The sequence below is a fragment of the Macrosteles quadrilineatus genome, unplaced genomic scaffold, assembly GCF_028750875.1.
Source record: "Macrosteles quadrilineatus isolate MER2022 unplaced genomic scaffold, UCM_ALF_1.0 Scaffold_3__2_contigs__length_128488019, whole genome shotgun sequence".
Lineage (NCBI taxonomy): Eukaryota > Metazoa > Arthropoda > Insecta > Hemiptera > Cicadellidae > Macrosteles > Macrosteles quadrilineatus.
This window is the reverse complement of record NW_026542596.1, coordinates 108,646,368-108,659,602: the sequence shown is the minus strand read 5'-3', so window position 1 is coordinate 108,659,602 and position 13,235 is coordinate 108,646,368.

Here is a 13,235-nt window from a genome sequence, read left to right as displayed (position 1 = left end):
TACATTTTTGGATGGTAAACTTAAACATATTATTCCAAGGGCATCAGTATGGGTATTTGCAATTCAATATACTCGATGGATAAGATCTTTCAAATGTTACCGTTACTGCTATATCACTAAGGCCTTTGTAATTATCTAACAAGTTCTAACTTGTTTGCATTTGTCCGAATACGTGGGTTTTAGGTCTGTGTGAACACATCAATCAAAGCAAGGAAAGAACAATATAAAGTTAGTGTGGAAGTCGAGTTGAAATAAATTTCAACTTTATAACTAGATCTTAATTAATAAATTTAATTAAGTAGAATAAATATGTCCAATTATGAAGTTTCTGGATTCAAACTTTGCACTTCAGAAAGGGCCAACGATTGAGAACATTGGGTGGCCTAAATTTAGCTTTGAGGTGTTCTGAGGGACGCAACTTCAATATCTATCAAGTTACTTATTTGATTTGAGCTACACAAAAGAGAACGTTACATTGTCTGTCCTGTCTTTGTTCCATGATGAATTTTATTTTATCTTCAAAGGCTATGTGATACGTGTGGCCATTCTTTACCAGATTATGATACTTATACAGTACACCGTTACTTTTGACTAAATAAACCAATACACAATTTTAGAAGTTTAAATAAGCGACACATACTCAGAATTGGAAAAAAAACTTACTTTAAAATATGCCTTTGTATTTGAGTCGCATAATCTTTAACAATAATTAAAATCTTTATCAGAAATGCAGCCTTTTCAGATATGTCTAGTAGTTGGTTTTCATAATTTTTCATTTTTCAACATTTGTTCATTAAGTTTTAAATATTAAAAATTTTAATAATGACATCGATAAGTTGAGAAAAGTGAAACTTAAATGTGATTATCTTAATACTAATAATTAAGAGATTTTACTATAAATGCTAATCTATCGTCAACTAATGAATAACGAGTTGGTGCGGAGTTTTGTCTGGAAGCTTACAAAATCACTTAAATTTAACGGTATACTTTATAGGTCGATTTATACACCAGACCAGTCACAGTTCAGTCTCAGTTGCATCCGCAATTCCTCAGTAAACTGTCCGTCAGTTGGTTTTAGCATTGACTATTGTTTCAATCTTCCATCATTTCGTTAGAGTGATGTTTAAAGAATCCATTACATTAGTTGGAAATTTTACATCAATTGGGTACCTTACAATTGTATCTCATATGTTATGTTGCCACAAACATACTGTTCTATGTTCGTTTTGGGGTTTACCATTAAACCAATTTTATTATTATTGGGATGATTCAGCCCTATGCCAGGTGAAAAATCGCTAATTTGCCTTATAACTCCACAATTTGGTTTGGTAATTAGGGAGAGCTTACGTTACTATGAATCATTAGTGTTTGTACCTTTATATATTGCTCATCTACAGTTACCTTAGTGGTTTTTTACTTCTAATGGGCTGTAACTGGTATCACGTTAGTGATCAAATTTAGATTGTAGTACAGTATTACCTTAAAATTGCAAGAGATATTATGTCAAAACACAAGATGTAGGTGTATGCATAAGTTCGTACAAGCCCACCACGATATTTTGGTATGCATTGTTTAGCATCAATTATGCAAACCATGTCTGTATTCGTCTTCATTGCTCTTGGTTACAACGTAACTATACAGTGTGTAAATTAAGTATGGAAACAAATCTGTATTTTTAAAACCGAAATAGATGGAAACATTCTATTTGTGGCAATAATAGTTAACAAAGATTCCGCAATTTTTCACATGAAAAATATTTTTTTACCCCCCTAACAGGGTAGGTGGTAGGGGGTGACTTATTTTTTTCAAATAGCAACCCCTATTGAGTGACCCCTCATTTTGAAGGGTTTGTCAAAAGAAACACAATGACGCAAATCCGAAGTGAATATCTCACTCCTAGCCCAAATGGCGGATATTCCAAAATTTGATTTATTGTACGTGAAAAGCACCAATTTCACAAATAATGGAAAGAAATCTGTATTTTTAAAACCGAAATAGATAGAAATATTCTGTTTGTGGAATTGATTGTTGACATAGGTTCCGCAATTTTTTTAATTAACAATATTTTTTCAACCCCTTTAACAGGGTAGGGGGTGGGAGTGACTTATTTTTTTCAACAACAACCCCTATTGAGTGACCCCTCATTTTGAAGGGTTTGTTAAAAGAAAAAGAATGACGCAAACCCGAGGTAGATATTTCACCCCTAGCCTAAATGGTGGGTAATGAAAAATTTAATTTTTGTAAAAAAAAGCCCATTTTGGAATATCCGCCATGTTAGCTAGGAGTGAGATATTCACCTCGGATTTGCGTCATTGTGTTTCTTTTGACAAACCCTTCACTCAATAGGGGTTGCTATTTGAAAAAAATAAGTCACCCCCTACCACCTACCCTGTTAGGGGGGTAAAAAAATATTTTTCATGTGAAAAATTGCGGAATCTTTGTTAACTATTATTGCCACAAATAGAATGTTTCCATCTATTTCGGTTTTAAAAATACAGATTTGTTTCCATACTTAATTTACACACTGTATGTCATACCACACTGTAAAATGTTTATGTTGAGCGGTGTGCTCCAAGCGGGTTCATGATGGTTTTCCTTATTTGTTGTTTGTACCTCAACCACACTGATAATATTGCAATAGCAATTTAAAATCTTTACTTACCACAATTTTTAAACTAGCCTTTCCAATTAAGTTTTTAGAATAGAAACTATTTACTTAACAGTACTGTTTACTTACTTAACAGCATTGTTTTGTTACTTTGCAGTACAGGTTGGACCAATGAGGTTGAAGGATTGAGAGAAAAGAAGTAAAATTGTAATGATTCTAACATAAACTTATCAGCTGTTAAGGCCAATTTAATTGATTATAATGAGTGAGACAATGAGTCGATGCATCACTGTCAGTGGCAATGCGAGGATAATACCCCCGCCGCAAACCTGCAGACTAAGCGAATTTCCATTTGCCTGATTGGATTTACACTAAAATGTCTCCTTAAAAATATAACATTTATTCCCTATTTAAATAACATTAGTTTAACGAGTACTTAGGTTTGCTGCAACAGGGAGGGTAAAAACGTTTTTTGTAAAATGTATTAGTTTAGTATTAAAACTAGGTGTGCAATGCAGTTGTATGCTTGCAATATTGAGCGGAGCAAGTATATTAATCAATTTTTTAAAGTCAATGCTATGCTACGTCTGTTTTATGTAAATGGAATGTCTACTTACTGTATCCAAAGTCAATGCTAAATCTAGTTCAAGTAAATGAGACGTCTCCTGGTCGAATCCTTATTCAATGGTACGTTTGGTTCACATAATTAATGGAATGTCTACTTACAGAACCCAAAGGTAATGCTACATTTGTTATACGTAAAGGGGAAGTATACTTACAGTATCCAAAGTCAATGCTCCTTTTGGTTAACGTAAATGAGATGTCTCTTTGCAGTATCCAATGTCAATGGTGCATTTATATCACGTAAACGGGATGTCTAGTCTACTTGCAGTATCCAAAGTCAATGGTACATTTGGTTCACGTTAATGAGATGTCTTCTTGCAGTATCTAAAGTCAATGGTCTTTCTGTTCTTATAAATTAAATGTCTATTGATGTATCCAATGCAAATGGCACATTTGGTTCAATAAGTAAATGGAATGTCTACTTGCAGAACCCAAATGTGTTATATGTAAAGGGGACGTCTTCTTACAGAGTATCCGAAGTCAATGGTTCATCCGGTTCTCATTAATTAAATGTCTACTTGAAGTATCTAATGTCAATGGCACATTTGGTTCACGTAAATGAAATGTCTACTTGCAGTATTTAAAGTCAATGGTTCATCTGGTTCTCGTAAATTAGATGTCTACTTGCAGTATCTAAAGTCAATGGCACGTCTGGATCACATTAATGGAATGTCTACTTACAGTACCTATCCAAAGTTAATGCTACTTTGGTTCACGTAAATCGGATGTCTACTTGCAGTATCAAAGTCAACAGTTCATCTGGTTTTACATATATTAAATGTCTACTTGAAGTATCCAAAGTCAATGTCTCTGTTTCTTGTAAATGAGATATCTATACTTCCAGTATCTAAAGTCAATAATGCATCTGGTTCACGTTAATGTAATGTCTAATTGCTGTATCCAAAGTTAATGATATATTTGGTTCACATAATTTGGAATCCCTATGTGCAGTATTCAAAGTAAATTTACGTCTGGTTAACATAAATGAAAAATGTTTACTTGTAACATTAAAAGCCAATGGTTCATAATCCTTATTGGTTATACATTTTGTAGCAAATAATGCTCAACGGTATCAATTCGATTGTTCTTCCCTTTTGTTCTCTATTTTGCAATGTGCTAGTTTAGATGATTTATTGGTAAACACATGTTACAACTTTTGTTTACCTTTTTATTGTTATCTTGCAAATACTGTCATGGCAACAAATTAACCCATAAGGCCCATGTTAAATTTCTAAAAGTTTAAATTCACATAGGGAAAAGCCCTGTGGTCCGATTTGTACCATTTCAGATCTATACCTTCCCATGGTTGGTTACTATGACTGTGCCAAATTACATGCAGATCGCTTCAACCGTTCAGGGGGAGTATTTGTAAAACAAAAGCAGGAGTGTAGTATAAGAGCTTCGCTCGCTTGGCTTCGCTCCGCTCAATTAATTCATTTTCCAAATTTAATCAAAATATGTTCATAAACAAGCAAACTACAACAGTTTACTCCATAAGAATAATATGGGAACTTTAAATTTACAGATTTTTGGAATTTTCTCCGTAACCATTAGGCGCATATTACCGATTCAGTATACTAAATTATTTGTTTTTTAAGCTCTACAAAATGGTTTGGAAAGAAATTGCTAAATTTTAAGTTTTTAGGGTAAAAAATGGGAAAAACCATTTTTTAGCCCGTAAAACCCTCATAAACCTCTGTTCCCATAGTCCGATCGTGCTGGTTCGCGAACTCGTTCGAATAAACGTAGGTTTACACGTTTGTGCCAAATTTCATCAAAATCGGATGATTTTTGCTCGAGTTATCGCACTAACGGACACATATATAAATTATATATTAATATATATTAATATATATATTAATATATATATATATTAATATATATATATTAATATTTATATATATATTAATATATATATTAATATTTATATATATATTAATATATATATTAATATTTATATATATATTAATATATATATATATTAATATATATGAATTTAAACGGATGGTGTTTTTGGTCTCTAGGGACCTCAAAACGAAAAAGTAAATCGGTCCCGGGTAATAGGGGAAATTCGCTAAAAACGAAAACACAACCTCTCTTAGACGTTATGAGTAGTAATTTTTGTAATTTAAAAACTGTCGTAGGTAAATTAGTGTACGCAACTCGCGGGACACTCATAGACGTTGAAAGGCTCGAACCTTAATTTTTGCTACTCGTGTCTAAAAAGCTGTCTTCACGCGATCGTTTCGTAAACTACTATGAACTAGGTTTGTGTAAAGTTACAAATAAAAACGTTTCTAATAGCAAATTTGTATATCAACAATTATAATATAACTTTTAGGGTAATTTTTATAACTACAATAAACCAAGTGCTTTTCTAATCAAATGAACATTTTATACACATGTATACCATCAGACTTTTTGTTTTCTAGAGCAAACGGTAGGATCCCTGGTCTAGTTCTGAAGTCTACCTTCTGTTATACAACATCATTAATCGATAGCAACGATGTTGTCAAATTTGTAATTGGTTTATTGATGTAGATTTGGTGTGTGTGTTTTTTTATTTATCTATATACTCTATATCTATATACTCTATGAAGAAATGCAATAGATCGTTTGGGAGATAGGCCTATAACAGATTCTTCTTATGCAATTAATACATCATGAGAAATGGAATTGTTTACTTTTGAAGCTAAATAGTTCTTGCGACTCCACTTGCGTACAAGACTTTTAAATGACAATTTCCCTGTAAATTTACTATATCGATAGCCAAACAACATTGACCAACACTGCCGCTAGCAACGACACTATGTAGTAATATTATTTTGTAAACATAATTAGTGTTGTTTACAATAGTTAGACGATTTATGTACTAACAGAACTGCAGGATATATGTAATACTAAACATGATTTAGTATGGGAAACTTAGCTTCTTTTAAATAACACTGTAACAAAAAATCAAATGATTTATTATAAATAAAGAACTATTTGTTCAATAATGAGATAATAATCAATAATCTTTAAATAATCGTTTTAAAATATTTTGGTATTTCTGTATACAGTTTTTTTACATTTTTTAGCTTGTCGTCCTCATATACTTGTTCCTAGCTGTGATATCTAAAGTATATTATCAGCTATAAACGTATAGTGGGTTGTGGTGCATTCTACCATTGGGGGAAAATACATAAAATATAATGTTGGCAGTGGATTTTTATTTGTAATTTACGATTTTAGATAATTTGACTGAAACTGCGTTCAGAGGTTTTGAAAATAATGCAAACAGTTACATGTTTGTAAGTTTATATATTAATTATAGATACAATGAATCATAAAATAAACTTCTTAATGAATGATTATTTTTGTTAAATTCGTCAATGTTTTGCATTTACATCGACTAATACTTGATACTTAAGAACTATTTGATAACGATGTGATTTGAATATTATTCGGACTAAATATCCACAAAATATTATTAAGTAGGCCTACAATAAAGTACTTCAGAATGCACTTAATAAAAAATATGGACAAAATATTTTGTTGATATTTATTCCGTAACATATAAAAATCACGTCGTAATTTTTAATTTATAGGTTGATTTATAGGTTATTTGTTTATAGGTTATCATAGTTTTTAAGTTTATATGTTATTTTAATTTATAGGTTCAAAAATATGTTAAAATCAGTTTTAAAGTTTTTTTTTTAATGAGAGATATTTTGCACAGTAAGAAAATCCTTTTGCCCAAAGAAAACCATATTTTAGAAAAATATTGAATATTTACATCAACCAAGTTTGATTTAATCTCAATTCACGCAAAAAACTGTTTATATTTTTCAATTTACATTTTTACAAGAGAACTCCCACAAGAGAGATGATTAACATTTGTAATTATACATTCACGTTGGTTCTGATATTAAACTCAAGGGTGGAATACTTAATTTACTTTTACTATCTCAAACTGTAGGTCGGAGAAATCATGAATAATTCCAACAGATTTATTCATGAATATTATCATATGAGTAGTAAAAAAAATCACTAATATTGCCTGTTAAAATATGAATCATCAAGAGTATGGAGTTCTGTAGTTTTGCAAAGGTACTTTCCAACTGAGATATCATTTTTTCTACAGGTTAAAATAGGTTCTTAACTACTGAGTTGTGAATTTATCCCATGGCTGAGTAATGGGTATTAAATTCTCTTGATATAATACCCATTGATTTGAGAGAATTATCCTAGACTTCTACTGCTGAAATCTCAGGCCTTACTACTAGATTCTCAGTAATATTTGCACATCCCCATTGGAACCAGTGATAGCTACAGTAATCAATTTATTCATTAATAAAATGGCTATATGTTGGGTATCTTATAGTGGTTATTTTTTTATTTGCTTTTAGCGAATTTCATTGAAAAGACAATTATGACTGTTCGAAGAAATTAAGTAACTTCAATTAGCTTCAAGAGATATGTACGCTAACCTTCACGACGCAATTAGAGATATACAAATTCCAACATGTTTTCAAACAAATCTAAGATTTGTACTACAATTATTTGGATCCAAGAACCAATTTTGTGTATCTTACTACGCTGCTCATAGCCGGACGGGTTACATAGTAGTATTTATTTATACGTGTCCGCCATCACGGTTACTAGAGCAAAAATGATCCGATTTTCATGACATTTTATATAAACGTGCAAACTTACATTTATTCGAACGAGTTCACCAACCAGCATGATCGGACGATGGAAACAGGTGCTTATGGAGGTTTTATGGAGTAAAAAATGGGGGTTTACCAATTTCAACCCTTATAACATAAATTTTTCGATTGATTTTTAAACCATTTTGTAGAGCCAACATTTTTTTATATTGAAGCGTTGTAATGCGCTTAATGGTTAAGGAGGCTATTTAAAAAACTGTATATTTAAAATTCCTATGTAATGTTTATGGGAATAAGTAAACTGTTGTGATTAGTATGTATGAAAATATTTTTACCAAATTTGAAAAATTTACTTATTTTATAGTATACTATTAACATTTAACTACAAAACACTTTATTACCTTCCCTGTAGCAGCAAACCTCGTTAAACTAACGATTTTAAATAGGGATATGACACATTTAAGGTGATATTATAGCGAAAATCCTATCAGGCAAATTAAATGGAAATTCGCTTAGTCTGCAGGTTTGCTGTGGCATTTTATATTTTAACTTTGGAAAGATTTTTTTAAATAACGAAACGAATAATGATTATTATAGTATAATATAAATAATTGAGAACTATTAAAATAGTAAAGGAATCATTGGCACTTACATGCACATTTCCTCATATTATCAACATCTGAAGCTGTGAGCTACTACAATAATTGGTCAAGAGTGCTCCCAAAGGGAAGTTGTTGATTACCTTTATACCTTACCTGGCATGCCAATTTACACAGGACAATCTTACACAATCGTTGTTTGTAATCAGCAAAATATAAAAAGTTCAATTAATTTCCAAAGCTAAGTTTGGGTTTTACTAACACACAGTAACATCCTACAAGGAAGAAGTTGATAGGTGCCAGTATTTTAAAAGATTTAATAAGAAGGATACAATCTTTGTTTACGGAATTGCATTCTTAAAAACTGATTCAGTTGTTGTTTCAATAAGTCGTCATAATAGTTCCAGCCTAGTGTTAAACATTGACAAATCAGCTGATAAAGAATTATTCCTGACCAATGCGTCTAGAAAAACGTCTAGAACCAATACCGTACCCTCTGGACCAACAAAAATAGGTATAGAATACAGCTAGCTAGGTTCGCAAAGAATGTTTTTCATCAGATTCTTTCAAATTGAAAATAGTTTTTGGCCACAGTTTAAATAAAATATTTTAAAATCTTTTTTTATTTTATCACCATGTAATAAATATCAAATAGTAGATCTTGAGTATATCCTAAGAGACAGACAGGATACACAAAGTGTTCCCTAAGGACCATAATGAATCTCTTATCTCAAACTTATCCATTGTTGGCGACGTTCTGTCGTTTGTGCAACGCCTGAACTTCTCTGTTCAAGTGTAAATAAGCTCATCATTAAACATAGATGGAAGTTAAAGTATCAGATTGAAATTGTATATTAAAACCTTTGTAAGGTACGAAATATTTCTAAAGCTCGCGATAAAGTAGAATTGTAATAATATTTACCAATATGTGTCAGGTCTTTAAGCAAATTTACTAGGTATAAGTAAATTTGATTCACTTATATTTTGTTCATTTTCCTCTACTCCATCAAATTGATTTTAAATAGAATAATTGAATATAATTTTTAACAGGTCTGGAAATAACATATTTAGTATGCAGGTCTTGAAGACAATAAAAGCAGTCCTCTCAACGAGCGACACGGAAAAGGCATGAAGGAATGATGGAGACATTTCGCAAGGAATTACTTTTGTGCTGGTCAAAATTAAAGAGAATTTTAACAGTTTGAAAGGTATATACTTTCAACTAAAGTTACATTTAAAATGAATTAATTCATTTGGAAAACTGTAATAAAACGTGTGATAAAAGAACTATACACTCTTCGTTTCAACATGATTTCATACATCGTAATTCGTGGGGTTACTAAAATGTTTTTTTATCCCACAATTTTAAATACCTTAGCTTAAAGTAAGCATTAAAGAACGAAGGTGACACCTTTTCCCCAAAATTTTTCAGAATAAAAAAGTAAGAGAACGTTTTGTTTTGTTTTTGTGTTTTATGTCAACTATTTTAAACATTACAGAACGATATCTTTTTGTCTGAGCGACCAACATTATATTGTTTTAGTGAAAATATCAAACATATTATTTTTTATATTATATTGTTAGTAGAGGCGCATATTATGGTCATGATATTGTTTAATGTTTTATAGTTTTTTGGAACTGTTTTTTACATTTAGTTGGCCATAAAGCTTAAGGTGGGTTTACAAACTATCGGGTCGCGGATGAATAATCTTGGCAAGATAAACTCTACCTAATAAAAACGTTTTAAAAACATGACGGTCTTAATAAAGATTATATCGCCTATATAGTGTATTTGAGCAATAGAAGGTGTTCCACCAATATCACATTTTACATTCTTTCAAGAGAGTATATCGACTATTGTCTACAGTAATACAGATCAGTTTTTACTGTAGATAATCATTTTCAGAGTTTAAAAAGTAATGTGTTGTTGTTTATTGTCTGTATTACTCGAAAATGAATGTTGTATTAAAAAATAGTGAAGAAGTCAACAAAACGCGGAATGAATCTTTGTAAAACAGACTTTTTTACGACTTTTTGTTGTTATTTGCATATATCATTCTAGTTATAAAAATCAGTTATTTGGAATCTCGAAAACATTTAAAATCCTAAAATAACCAAAATATGCAGCAAATGGTTGGTCTGAAGTAGAATTTGATTTTGTCAGACATTTCCCATTAACTGAGGAACGCAAGATCTAAACGCTCAGAATGACGTTATGCACGACAAATATGTAACGTAAATTACATTCGGTTACAAATCTGTTTACGTCAAATCAACAGAGATTCAAACCCTCAACGGAGTCATAAATTAAATAACTGTTACATATGTGAACATATTATGTGAACTGTTAGTTTGGACATTTTAGTTTTAGCGAATTTCCTATATAGGGAATTAGCTATTTATTACCTTAGGTCTAATGATAAGATCTGGGATTAAGAAATAACATAGCTTCTTGTATTGTGGTTGTACGCCTTACGGTAACGAGGGAAATTCAAAAAAGTGCAAATTAAAAACATGTCATTCTTTTGGAGAATAAATAAACCGTTGTAGTTTGCTTGCTTATGGATATATGTTTATCAATTTTGGAAATTTTGATCATTTCATACCAAGCCATCAACATTTTAATAAAAAAAAAACACACCTCATTATCGTAGCAGCAAACCTAAGTACTCATTAAAATTAACTTAATTTAAATAGGAATAGAAATGGAAATTAAAAAGGAATATTTTAATGAAAACCCAACCAGGTAATTAATAATTGATTTAGACTGCAGGTTAGCTGCGGTGGGGAATTAATGTTATGTATGTCAATTCCCAGCCTGCTCTTTTAGATTTGTTACGGGTGTTACGACAGAAAACTGTACAGATTATAAACCAAACAATTTTACTTTTACTTTCCATATTAAATTGCGGTTTCCGGTATTTAGGTATTTAGGTTAGGTTTTATAAGCAATTAGGGAACTAAAACTTTATAATATTATATGTTTGGCACTTACACTTGTAAACAAATAGGTAAACAACCAATCATCTATAGCTATTATTAATTTTCATATTTTATCGATTCGAATATTTTCCAGGATTTTGAATTCTACAAATGGTTATTATAAGTACCCCTGGGGATCAAGAAGTTTATTTACTATAATAATGTTTACTCTTAATTCATTTAAACCACCATTTATTTAAATAACCAACACTGTAATCAAATTTACTCGCTCTATCCAATTCCTAAAGAAAATTAGTATTCGTGATGTTTCTGTTGATTTCCAAACTGGTTTTAATTGAGTTCTGGACACTGAATTGGTTGGGAAACAGTTTTGTAAGCAATTTACTTTTGAATTAAAACATTTTATGTATGTACAGTTTATTATATTTATCAATTGTATATTGATGACGATTGTATTACTTTTAAGTTAAGCGGACATACATTTTGCAGATACGCAATATTAAAGCTCACTTGAAACATTGAACCACCGATTAGCGATTTAAATGCGTTCCAATATTATTCTTCTTCACCGAGTACTCTATATTGTCTTATTATTTAAATGCTTGTCACTATGGCCTCAGAATAAAGAAGAAGACCTTTATCATGCGGTAAGACACCATAGCAGTGGTGAAGACGTGTGGAAATGCTATATAAACATATATTTTGCTATATAAACATGTTTTAGACCAAACGTTAAAAATAATATTCACACATTTCAAGCTAAGATTTTGTAGTAATAAAGGTACATTTCCAAATTCATACATTTCAATTATATATGTTATGGAATAATGTTTCAAACACAAAGGTAATGCAACATCAACTTTTACTAAATTACATTATACCTTATAGGCTACCTTGTGAAATGCACTCTGATCGTTCTTTTACTGAAATGTGAATAAGTATAAGTACTCATTACAAAGCAGGGAAGTAACACGTTTATTTAAGATTCATATAATAAAAAAACCATTATTTCTCTTTGTGTTGTAATTTAATAAAGGAGCAGATAAGCATTAGTCTTCTGACTCGTATTAGAGTCTCCTGTGAATGTGTGAGAGTTTATCAGTTAAGTACACTTTGTTTTATCTCAAGCTTTTGTTTTAACTTTACTATTGCTGGACACTGACCATGAGACATAAAAATATACGTTTATAGTAACAATTGTCTGAATCTGAAATGTTTACCTTATGGGTTCTTTCCTCGGATTATATTGTCTTATTTTTTCAATTGTTAAAAAGTATAATATAACATTCCTGAGGCCATCAGTGGCTAATTTTTACATGATCTCCCATTTAAGCTAACAAGCTCTTAAAATGGCTTTCGTCTTTTTTTAAAGTTTATATTGGCTCGCTTTCTTGTCTGTTTGGTAAAAATTATGCGTTATATTTGAAGTTATCAATATTTTTAGCCCTTGGATTGCTTATACACAATCAATTGATAATGTAAACTCTTACTTTAGCAATCCTTACTGTGGTTACCCGATATTAATTTCGGACCCTTAGGTCCATCTTCAGTCGGAAGTCTAGGGAGACCAAGGGTGCCTAAAACGAATATATCCACTCAAAACTCAAACTCTAAAATTTTGACGAAAACAATACTTTCTCCATATACTATGGTATAGGGGGAGGAGGTAAAATGCAAACTAAACACCACAAACAATAAACTTTAATCAAACAGATCATAAAATTTAATGGAGCATTTTACATCAAAATGACATCAAATGGGTGTTTTAAAAGCGTGAACCTACTGTAAATGTGAGGAAATTTTTTTAAA